We start from the raw sequence: 9,998 nt of genomic DNA on the forward strand, positions 1-9,998 counted from the left end.
ATTCTTATCGGCAGACTCAACAGCCTTGGTTTCTCTAATGACTGCCTCGCCTGGTTCACCAACTACTTCTCAGACAGAGTTCAGTGTGTCAAATCGGAGGGCCTGTTGTCCGGACCTCTGGCAGTCTATGGGGGTGCCACAGGGTTCAATTTTAGGGCCGGCTCGTTTCTCTGACTATATCAATGATGTCGCTCTTGCTGTGGGTGATTCTTTGATCCGCCTCTACGCAGACGACACCATTCTGCATACTTCTGGCCCTTCTTTGGACACTGCGTTAACAAACCTCCAAACGAGATTCAATACCACACAGCACTCCTTCCGTGGCCTCCAACTGCTCTTAAATGCTTGTAAAACTAAATGCATGCTCTTCAACTGATCGCTGCCCACACCAGCCTGCCCGACAAGCTACTCTGGACGGTTCTGACTTAGAATATGTGGACAACTATAAATACCTAGGTATCTGGCAAGACTGTAAACTCTCCTTCCAGACTCATATTAAGCATCTCCAATCCAAAATTAAATCTAGAATCGGCTTCCTATTTCGCAACAAAGTCTCCTTCACTCATGCTGCCAAACATACCCTCGTAAAACTGACTATCCTACCAATCCTTGACTTTGGCGATGTAATTTACAAAATAGCCTCCAACACTCCACTCGGCAAATTGGATGTAGTCTATCATAGTGCCATCCGTTTTGTCACCAAAGCCCCATATACTGTACCACCCATCACTGCGACCTGTATGCTCTCATTGGCTGGTCCTCGCTACACATTCGTTGCCAGACCCACTGGCTCCAGGTCATCTATAAGTCTTTGCTAGGTAAAACCCCGTCTTATCTCAGCTCACTGGTCACCATAGCAGCACCCACCCGTAGCACGTGCTCCAGCAGGTATATTTCACTGGTCACCCCCAAAGCCAATGCTTACTTTGGCCACCTTTCCTTCCAGTTCTCTGTTGCCAATTACTGAAACGAATTGCAAAAATCACTGAAGTTGGAGACTTATATCTCCCTCACTAACTTTAAGCGTCAGCTGTCAGAGCAGATTACCGATCACTGCAGCTGTACACAGCCCATCTGTAAATAGCCCATCCAACCAACTACCTACCTCATCCACATATTTGTTTTTCTCTCTTTTGCACACCATTATTTCTACTTGCACATCCTCAGCTGCACATCTATCACTCCAGTGTAAATTGCTAAATTGTAATTACTTCGCCACTATTGGCCTATTTATTGCCTTACCTCCTTACTCCATTTGCACACACTGTATACAGATTTTTCTATTGTGTTATTGACTGTACGTTTGTTTATCCCATGTGTAACTCTGTTGTTTTTGTCGCACTGCTTTGCTTTATCTTGGCCAGGTCGCAGTTGTAAATGAGAACTTCGTCTCAACAGGCTTACCTGGTTAAATAAAGGTGAAATTATTTTTTTTTAAAACAAAAAATACATGGCTAACTCACATACTTTTTATTTTATTTTATTTTTTTTAAATTTATTTATCCGTTATTTTACCAGGTAAGTTGACTGAGAACACGTTCTCATTTGCAGCAACGACCTGGGGAATAGTTACAGGGGAAAGGAGGGGGATGAATGAGCCAATTGTAAACTGGGGATTATTAGGTGACCGTGATGGTTTGAGGGTCAGATTGGGAATTTAGCCAGGACACCGGGGTTAACACCCCTACTCTTACGATAAGTGCCATGGGATCTTTAATGACCTCAGAGAGTCAGGACACCCGTTTAACGTCCCATCCGAGAGACGGCACCCTACACAGGGCAGTGTCCCCAATCACTGCCCTGGGGCATTGGGATATTTTTTAGACCAGTGGAAAGAGTGCCTCCTACTGGCCCTCCAACACCACTTCCAGCAGCATCTGGTCTCCCATCCAAGGACTGACCAGGACCAACCCTGCTTAGCTTCAGAAGCAAGCCAGATGTGGTACGCAGGGTGGTACGCAGGGTGGTATGAATACACTTTACAGTGCATTCATAAAGAACTTCAGACTGCTTGACCACATTTTGTTACATTACAGTCTTATTCTAAAATGTCCTCATCAACCTATGCACAATACCCCTTAATGACAAAGCAAAAAACTGTTTTTTAGAAATGTTAGCAAATGTTAAAATAAAATATAAAAAAAACTGAAATATCACATTTACATAAGTATTCAGACCCTTGTTGAAGCACCGTTGGCAGCGATTGAAGCCTCGAGTCTTCTTGGATGGCTTCTTGGCTTGGCACACCTGTATTTGGGGAGTTTCTCCCATTCTTCTCTGTAGATCCTTTCAATGCTGCACAGCTATTTTCAGGTCTCTCCAGAGATGTTTGATCGGGTTCTAGTCCGGGCTCTGGATGGGCCACTCAAGGACATTCAGAGACTTGTCCCGAAGCCACTCCTGTGTTGTCTTGGCTGTGTGCTTAGGGTCATTGTCCTGCTGGATGGTGAACCTTTGCCACAGTCTGAGGTCCTGAGGTCCTGAGCGCTCTGGAGCAGGATTTCATCAAGGATCTCTCTGAACTTTGCTCCGTTCATCTTTTTCCTCGATCCTGACTAGTCTCCCTGTCCCAGCCGCTGAAAAACATCCCCACAGCATGATGCTGCCACCACCGTGCTTCTCCGTAGGAATGGTGCCAGGTTTCCTCCAGACGTGACGCTTGGAATTTAAGCCAAAGATTTCAATCTTGGTTTCATGAGACCAGAGAATCTTGTTTCTCCTGGTCTGAGAGTCTTTAGGTGCCTTTTGGCAAACTCCAAGCGGGCCGTCATGTGCCTTTTACTGAGGAGTGGCTTCCGTCTGGCCACGATAAAGGCCTGAATGGTGGAGTGTTGCAGAGATTGTTGTCCCTCATCTCCAGAGGAACTCTAGAGCTCTGTCAGAGTAACTATTGGGTTGTTGGTCACCTCCCTGACCAAGGCTTTTCTCCCCTGATTTCTCAGTTTGGCCTTTCGTACAGCTCTAGGAAGAGTTGGTGGTTCCAAACTTCTTCCATTTAAGAATGATGGAGGCTACTGTGTTCTTGGGGACCTTCAATGCTGCAGAAATGTTTTGGTACCCTTCCCCAGATCTGTGCCTTGACACAATCCTGTCTCGGAGCTCTGCGGACAATTCCTTCGACCTCATGGCTTGATTTTTGCTCTGACATGCACCGTCAACTGTGGGACCTATATATAGACAGGTGTGTGCCTTTCCAAATCATGTCCAATCAATTTAATTTACCACAGGTGGACTCCAGTCAAGTTGTAGAAACATCTCAAGGATGATCAATGGAAACAGGATGCATCAGAGCTCAATTTTGAGTCTCGTAGCAAAGGGTCTGAATACTTATGTAAATAAGTTTGCAAAAAAATTCAAAAAACCTGTTTTTACTTTGTCATTATGAGGAATTGTGTGTAGATTGATGAGGGAAAAAATACTTCAATCAATTTTAGAATAAGGCTGTAACTTAACAAAATGTGGGAAAAGACAAGAGGTCTGAATACTTTCTGAAGGAATCATAAAACACGGGACGAGATGTTAAAAACTGTCCATTGTGCCAATAGATGGAATGCACTCGCATGAGATTTGCCGTGATGTTGACAGAGTGGCATGGGAGGTTTATTTCTTAGACTGGGTTAAGATGTCAATTTTGGGACACATCCTCAGTAGTGTGCCTTCGAATCAGTGGGTGTTTCTGCCTTTAATCACTTAACACCCTCATCAAAGGTGGCCAGCTAAAGGGTGATCAAGCCTTAGCTTGTGTCCCATGACCAATTAAGATGTCCCACGGGACTATGCAAGGCAGGGGCGTCCTCTTCCCTGAGCCAGCCCCACAGCTGATCGCATACCTCATATGCCCTCCTCAAGTTGGAGGGATCTGAATTAGGTTCTCAGGTGGGGGTGGGAGGTCATGAAGTTATAGCCCAGCAAGGGTCCTTCCGTTTGATCCAGATCCACTGGCTGCCTCTTTCAGCTGCTTGAGAATCTGCTCTGACGGTCTGCCGCAGAGCCTGTCCATGGATTCCAAGTTATTTCAGCAACTTGATGGTGGAAGAAGCCACAAATACTCTGCATCCCACTTCAACTGGCCAGACTTTTGCATTCCAGACACGCTGAGTTGTGTCTGCTGCCAACTCTGTGTAACGCAGTTTCTTACGCTCGTAGGCCTCTTCAACAGAGTTTTCACACGGGACTGTGAGCTCTATGATGTACACAGCCTTTCGTGAAGGGGACCAGAGTACCATGTCTGGCCTAACATTGGTAGAAGCAATCTCAGGGTGGAAAAATGAGTTGCTGGCCAATATCAACAAGCATCTTCCAGTCCCGGGCCATGGCTAGGTGTCCAGTTTCTGGCTTCTTAGGAGGATGCTTGGGCCTTTTCTGTCCCTCCCGGATGAATGTTGTTGTTTTGACGGGATTGCTTGTTTTTGGAGGTAATGAATTGGTTGCACTCCTCTTGGTCTCAAGTGCTGCAGCTAGGCGCTTGAGGACTTGATTGTGCCTCCAGGTGTAGCGGCCTTGTGAGAGGCTGGTCTTGCAACCTGTCATTATATGCCTGAGAGTCGCTGGAGCTGGGCAGAGACGGCAGGTCGAGTCCTCGCCATACCATTGATGTAGGTTTTATGGTGATGGAAGCACATCATAAACAGCTCTTATGATGAAGCTGATGTTGCTTGCCTCCATTTGCCAAAGCTCACTCCAGTTGATCTTTCTCCTCTCCAGGCCTTCCCACCACGTCCATTGCACTCGTACTCCTCCGTTAGACTTGTAAGAGGTAGTTCAAGGACCCCTTTGCCATAGAGGCCGATGTTACTCAGGCATCGTGGGACACCCAGCCATTTCTTCACGTATGAGGTAATGGTTCGCTCCATCTTCTCCACTGTTGTTATTGGGACCTCATAGACGGTGAGTGGCCACATTACCCGGGGGAGAAGTCCAAACTGTAGGCACCAAAGCTTGAGCTTCCCAGGCAGCAGGGTCTTGTTGATGTTCTCTAGACCGTTGGCGATGTCCTGCCTTACTTGCTGCACTTGATCTTTATCCCGGAGGCTTTTGTTGTACCATCTACCCAGGCTCTTGACGGGTTGCTAAGACACCGTTGGTATCGGGTCATCTCCAATGCAGAACCTCACATCTTTAAGCTGTCCCTTGACTATGGAGATGCTTCGAGATTTGCTTGGCTTGATTTTCATCCTGTTATGGTTGTCTCATGTGCTGTGTTCCTACTCATAGTCGTTTCCGTTCCTGGGTCCGTAACCGTGTGATCAGTCGTTGAGCCATCTTGCCAGGCCTAATCGCCCAACATCAGTGCCCGACCTCACTAATGCTTTTGTGGCTGAATGGAAGCAAGTCCCCTCAGCAATGTTCCCAACATCTAGTGGAAAGCCTTCTCAGAAGAGTGGAGGCTGTTATAGTAGCAAAGGGCAGACCAACTCCATATTAAAGCCTTCTCAGAAGAGTGGATGCTGTTATAGTAGCAAAGGGCAGACCAACTCCATATTAAAGCCCATTGATTTTGAGATGTTCGATGACCACGTGTCCACATATGTTTGGCCATGTAATGTATCTACCTCAATTACCTTGTACCCCTGAACATCAAAATTACAGGCCTCTCTCATCTTTGTGTGAGAAGTGTGAGAACTTGCACAATTGGTGGCTGACTAAATACTTTTTTTGCCCCACTGTACATTGTCAAGAAAAAGTTTGTGAACCCTTTGGAATTACCTGGATTTCTGCATAAATTGCATAGTTTACTGCATAAACTGCATAAATCAAATCTTCTTCTTAGTCACAACAATAGACGAACACAGTCTGCTTAAACTAATAACACAGAAATTATTGCATTTTTCTTGTCTATATTGAATGCATCATTTAAACATTCACAGTGTAGGTTGGAAAAAGTATGTGAACTCCTAATCTAATGACTTCTCCAAAAACGAATTGGAGTCCCAATCAATGAGACGAGATTGGAGATGTTGGTTTGAGCTGCCCTGCCCTATAAAAAACACTCACAAAGTTTGAGTTTGCTATTCACAAGAAGCATTGCCTGATGTGAACCATGCCTCGAACAAAAGAGATCTCAGAAGACCAAAGATTAAGAATTGTTGACTTGCATAAAGCTGGAAAGGGTTACAAAAGTATCTATAAAAGCCTTGATGTTCATCAGTCCACGCTAAGACAAATTGACTATAAATGGAGAACGTTAAGCACTGTTGCTACTCTCCCTAGGAGTGGCCGTCCTGCAAAGATGACTGCAAGAGCACAGAGCAGAATGCTCAATGAGGTTAAGAAGAATCCTAGAGTGTCAGCTAAAGACTTACAGAGATCTCTGGGGCATGCTAACATCTCTGTTAAAGAGTCTACGATACGTAAAACACTAAATAAGAATGGTGTTCATGGGAGGACACCACCTGAAGAAGCCACTGCTGTCCAAAAAAACACTGAAGTTTGCAAAAGTGCAATGGGATGTTCCACAGCGCTACTGGAAAAATATTCTGTGGAAAGATTAAACTAAAGTTGAGTTGTTTGGAAGGAACACACAACACTACGTGTGGAGAAAAAAAGGCACAGCACACCAAAATCATAACCTCATCCTAACTGTAAAGTATGGTGGCGAGAGCATCATGGTTTGGGGCTGCTTTGCTGCCTCAGGGCCTGGACAGCTTGCTATCATCGACGGAAAAATTAATTCCCAAATTTATCAAGACATTTTGCAGGAGAATGTTAGGCTATCTGCCCGCCAATTGAAGCTCAAGAGAAGTTCAATGATGCAACAGGACAAGAACCCAAAACACAGAAGTAAATCAACAACAGAATGGCTTCAACAGAAGAAAATACGCCTTTTGGAGTGGCCCAGTCAGAGTCCTGACCTCAACCCGATTGAGATGCTGTGGCATGACCTCGAGAGAGCAGTTCACACCAGACATCCAAAGACTATTGCTGAACTGAACAGTTTTGTAAAAAGGAATGGTCCAAAATTCCTCCTGCCCACGGTGCAGGTCTGTTCCGCAACTACAGAAAATGTTTGGTGATTGCTGCCAAAGTAGGGTCAACCACTTATTAAATCCAAGGGTTCACATACTTTTTCCACCCTGCACTGTGAATTTTTCTTCAATAAAGACACAGAAATGTATAATTGTTTGTGTGTTATTAGTTTAAGCAGACTGTGTTTGTCTGTTGTTGTGACTTAGATGAAGATCAGATCAAATTGTATGACCACTTTATGCACAAATCCATGTAATTCCAAAGGGTTCACATACTTTTTCTTGCCAGTAAGTTTTTATGCTGATGAGACAGTACTGTTACTGTAAATCAAGCCTTTCCCATTTGCAGTCTGATTTCCAGGCACTACAGAATACACTCTTGGATCTTAAGTTAGTGCTTAAGGCAAACAAAACACATGCTATTTCCTAGGTCCCATAACTTGGATTTAAGTAACCTTGAAATTACTAGCCTGAACGGAAGACAAATTGAACAAGTTCCCTCTCATGAATATCTTGGTATCTGGCTAGATGATGAATTGGCATTTAAAACGCATGTTACTAAGCTGGTAAAGAAATTGAAGATCAAAATGTGATTATTTTGCATAAATAGACCATGTCTGTCTTCTCGATAATAGAAAGGACGTTCTCTGCCACTTCTCTGTTTTAGATTACAGAGACATCAGCTACAGATTCCACATCTCTAGATTCTGTTTTCCACTCTGCCCTTAGATTCTTACTCGTGATCATTTTATAACTCACCCTTTTGTATCACATCAAAAGGTGGGTTGGGCCTCTCTGTATGTAAGAAGAGAGCAGCATTGCTTTTTGTTTATTCACAAAGCACTCCTGTAGAAACTTCTGATGTATCTGACAACCCTCGTCAAGGTCACAACAATAGAACACAATACAAGAGCACAAGACTGGTTAGTGCTGGAGGTTCCAAGGGTGGCTTCTGACTTAGGGAGAGCTGCTTTGGGTTTTTATGCTTTATACATATGTGGAACGTGTTGCAGGAGAGGCTCAGGCTTGAATGTGTTGCAGGAGAGGCTCAGGCTTGAATGTGTTGCAGGAGAGGCTCAGGCTTGAATGTGTTGCAGGAGAGGCCCAGGCTTGAATGTGTTGCAGGAGAGGCTCAGGCTTGAATGTGTTGCAAGAGAGGCTCAGGCTTGAATGTGTTGCAGGAGAGGCTCAGGATTGAATGTGTTGCAGGAGAGGCTCAGGCTTGAATGTGTTGCAGGAGAGGCCCAGGCTTGAATGTGTTGCAGGAGAGGCTCAGGCTTGAATGTGTTGCAGGAGAGGCTCAGGCTTGAATGTGTTGCAGGAGAGGCTCAGGCTTGAATGTGTTGCAGGGGAGGCTCAGGCTTGAATGTGTTGCAGGAGAGGCTCAGGCTTGAATGTGTTGCAGGAGAGGCTCAGGCTTGAATGTGTTGCAGGAGAGGCTCAGGCTTGAATGTGTTGCAGGGGAGAATCAGGATGGAATGTTTTGCAGGGGCGGCTCAGGGTGGAATGTGTTGCAGGGGAGGCTCAGGTTTGAATGTGTTGGGTGTGGCACAATGGTCTAAGGCACTGCATCGCAGTGCTAGCTGTGCCACTAGAGATTCTGGGTTTGAATCCAGGCTCGGGACGCCCATGGGGAGGTGCACAATTGGCACAGCATCATCTGGGTTAGGGGAGGGTTTGGCCGGCAGGGATGTCCTTGTCCCATCGTGCACTAGTGTGGCAGGCCAGGCACAGTGCACGCTGACACGGTTGCCAGGTGCACAGTGTTTCCTCCAACACATTGGTGTAGCTGGCTTCCGGCTTAAGTGGGCATTGTGTCAAGAAGTAGTGTGGTTGTGTTTCGGAGGACACACGGCTCTCGACCTTCGCCTCTCCTGAGTCCATATTGGAGTTGCAGTGATGAGACAAGACGGTAACTATCAATTGGATACCACGAAATTGGGGAGGGAAAAAAAAGGGTTGCATGAGAGGCTCAGGTTTGAATGTCTGCTGCACTTAAAACAGTGGAGAATGATCCAAGTGAAGATCGTTTTTTTTTATTGTCATGTTTTGTAATTTAGTATTTCATTGGCACGGGTACTGTGGAGAGCTCGTTTGAAAAAGAGATGGTCTCAATATGACACCATTTTAAAATAAAGATTAATAATGATTTTTTTTGTGGACTATTTCTTGTTGTTGTTGCATTGTCGAGAAGGAACCTGCAGTAAACATTTCGTTGGATGTATACCATGCTTATCCCATACATATAACTAATACAACTTGAAACTTGGGTGGAGGCCCATAGCGGAAATCCTTCAATTAACTAACCGCCTGCTACAGCTTCATCTAGTGAGGAAAGTCACCTTGAACGATTAAATGATTCTTGAATTAAAACAAAATCATCCCTAATCAATCAAAACTCATTATCTTTGATTGTTCTCTCTGAATAGGTTTCATCTGGTCGTGTACCCGTGCCAAGATAAGTTTCACCCACCAGATCTTCATACAATATTATCATCATACAGTGAGCATCAGAAATACATCAGACCTTTCAAGCAGGCAACTTGGATGGAAAATTACTGAGGATAATAGCAGACGATATTGCCACTGCTATTTGCCATATCTTCAATCTAAGCCTGCTAGAAAGTGTGTGCCCTCAGGCATGGAGGGAAACCAAAGTAATTCCGCTAGTGAAGAATAGCAAAGCTCCCCTTTACTGGCTCAAATAGACAACCAATCACATTGTTAACAACCCTTAGTAAACCTTTGGAAAAAATTGTGTTTGACCATATACAATGCTATTTTACTGTAAACAAATTGACAACAGACTTTCAACACACTTATAGGGAAGGACATTCAACAAGCAAGGCACCTACACAAATGACTGATGATTGGCTGAGAGAAATTGATGTCTCCTGATGGAAAAACGTACGTGTTATGGCTTTACACCCCTGCTATATTGTGAATAAAGAGTTGCCGGTCTAACAGAACACAGAGGGTGTTCTTTAATGGAAGCCTCTCCAACATAATCCAGGAAGAATCAGGAATTCCCCA

The sequence above is a fragment of the Oncorhynchus mykiss genome, chromosome 15 (assembly GCF_057628025.1).
Source record: "Oncorhynchus mykiss isolate SJ-2025 chromosome 15, ASM5762802v1, whole genome shotgun sequence".
NCBI lineage: Eukaryota > Metazoa > Chordata > Actinopteri > Salmoniformes > Salmonidae > Oncorhynchus > Oncorhynchus mykiss.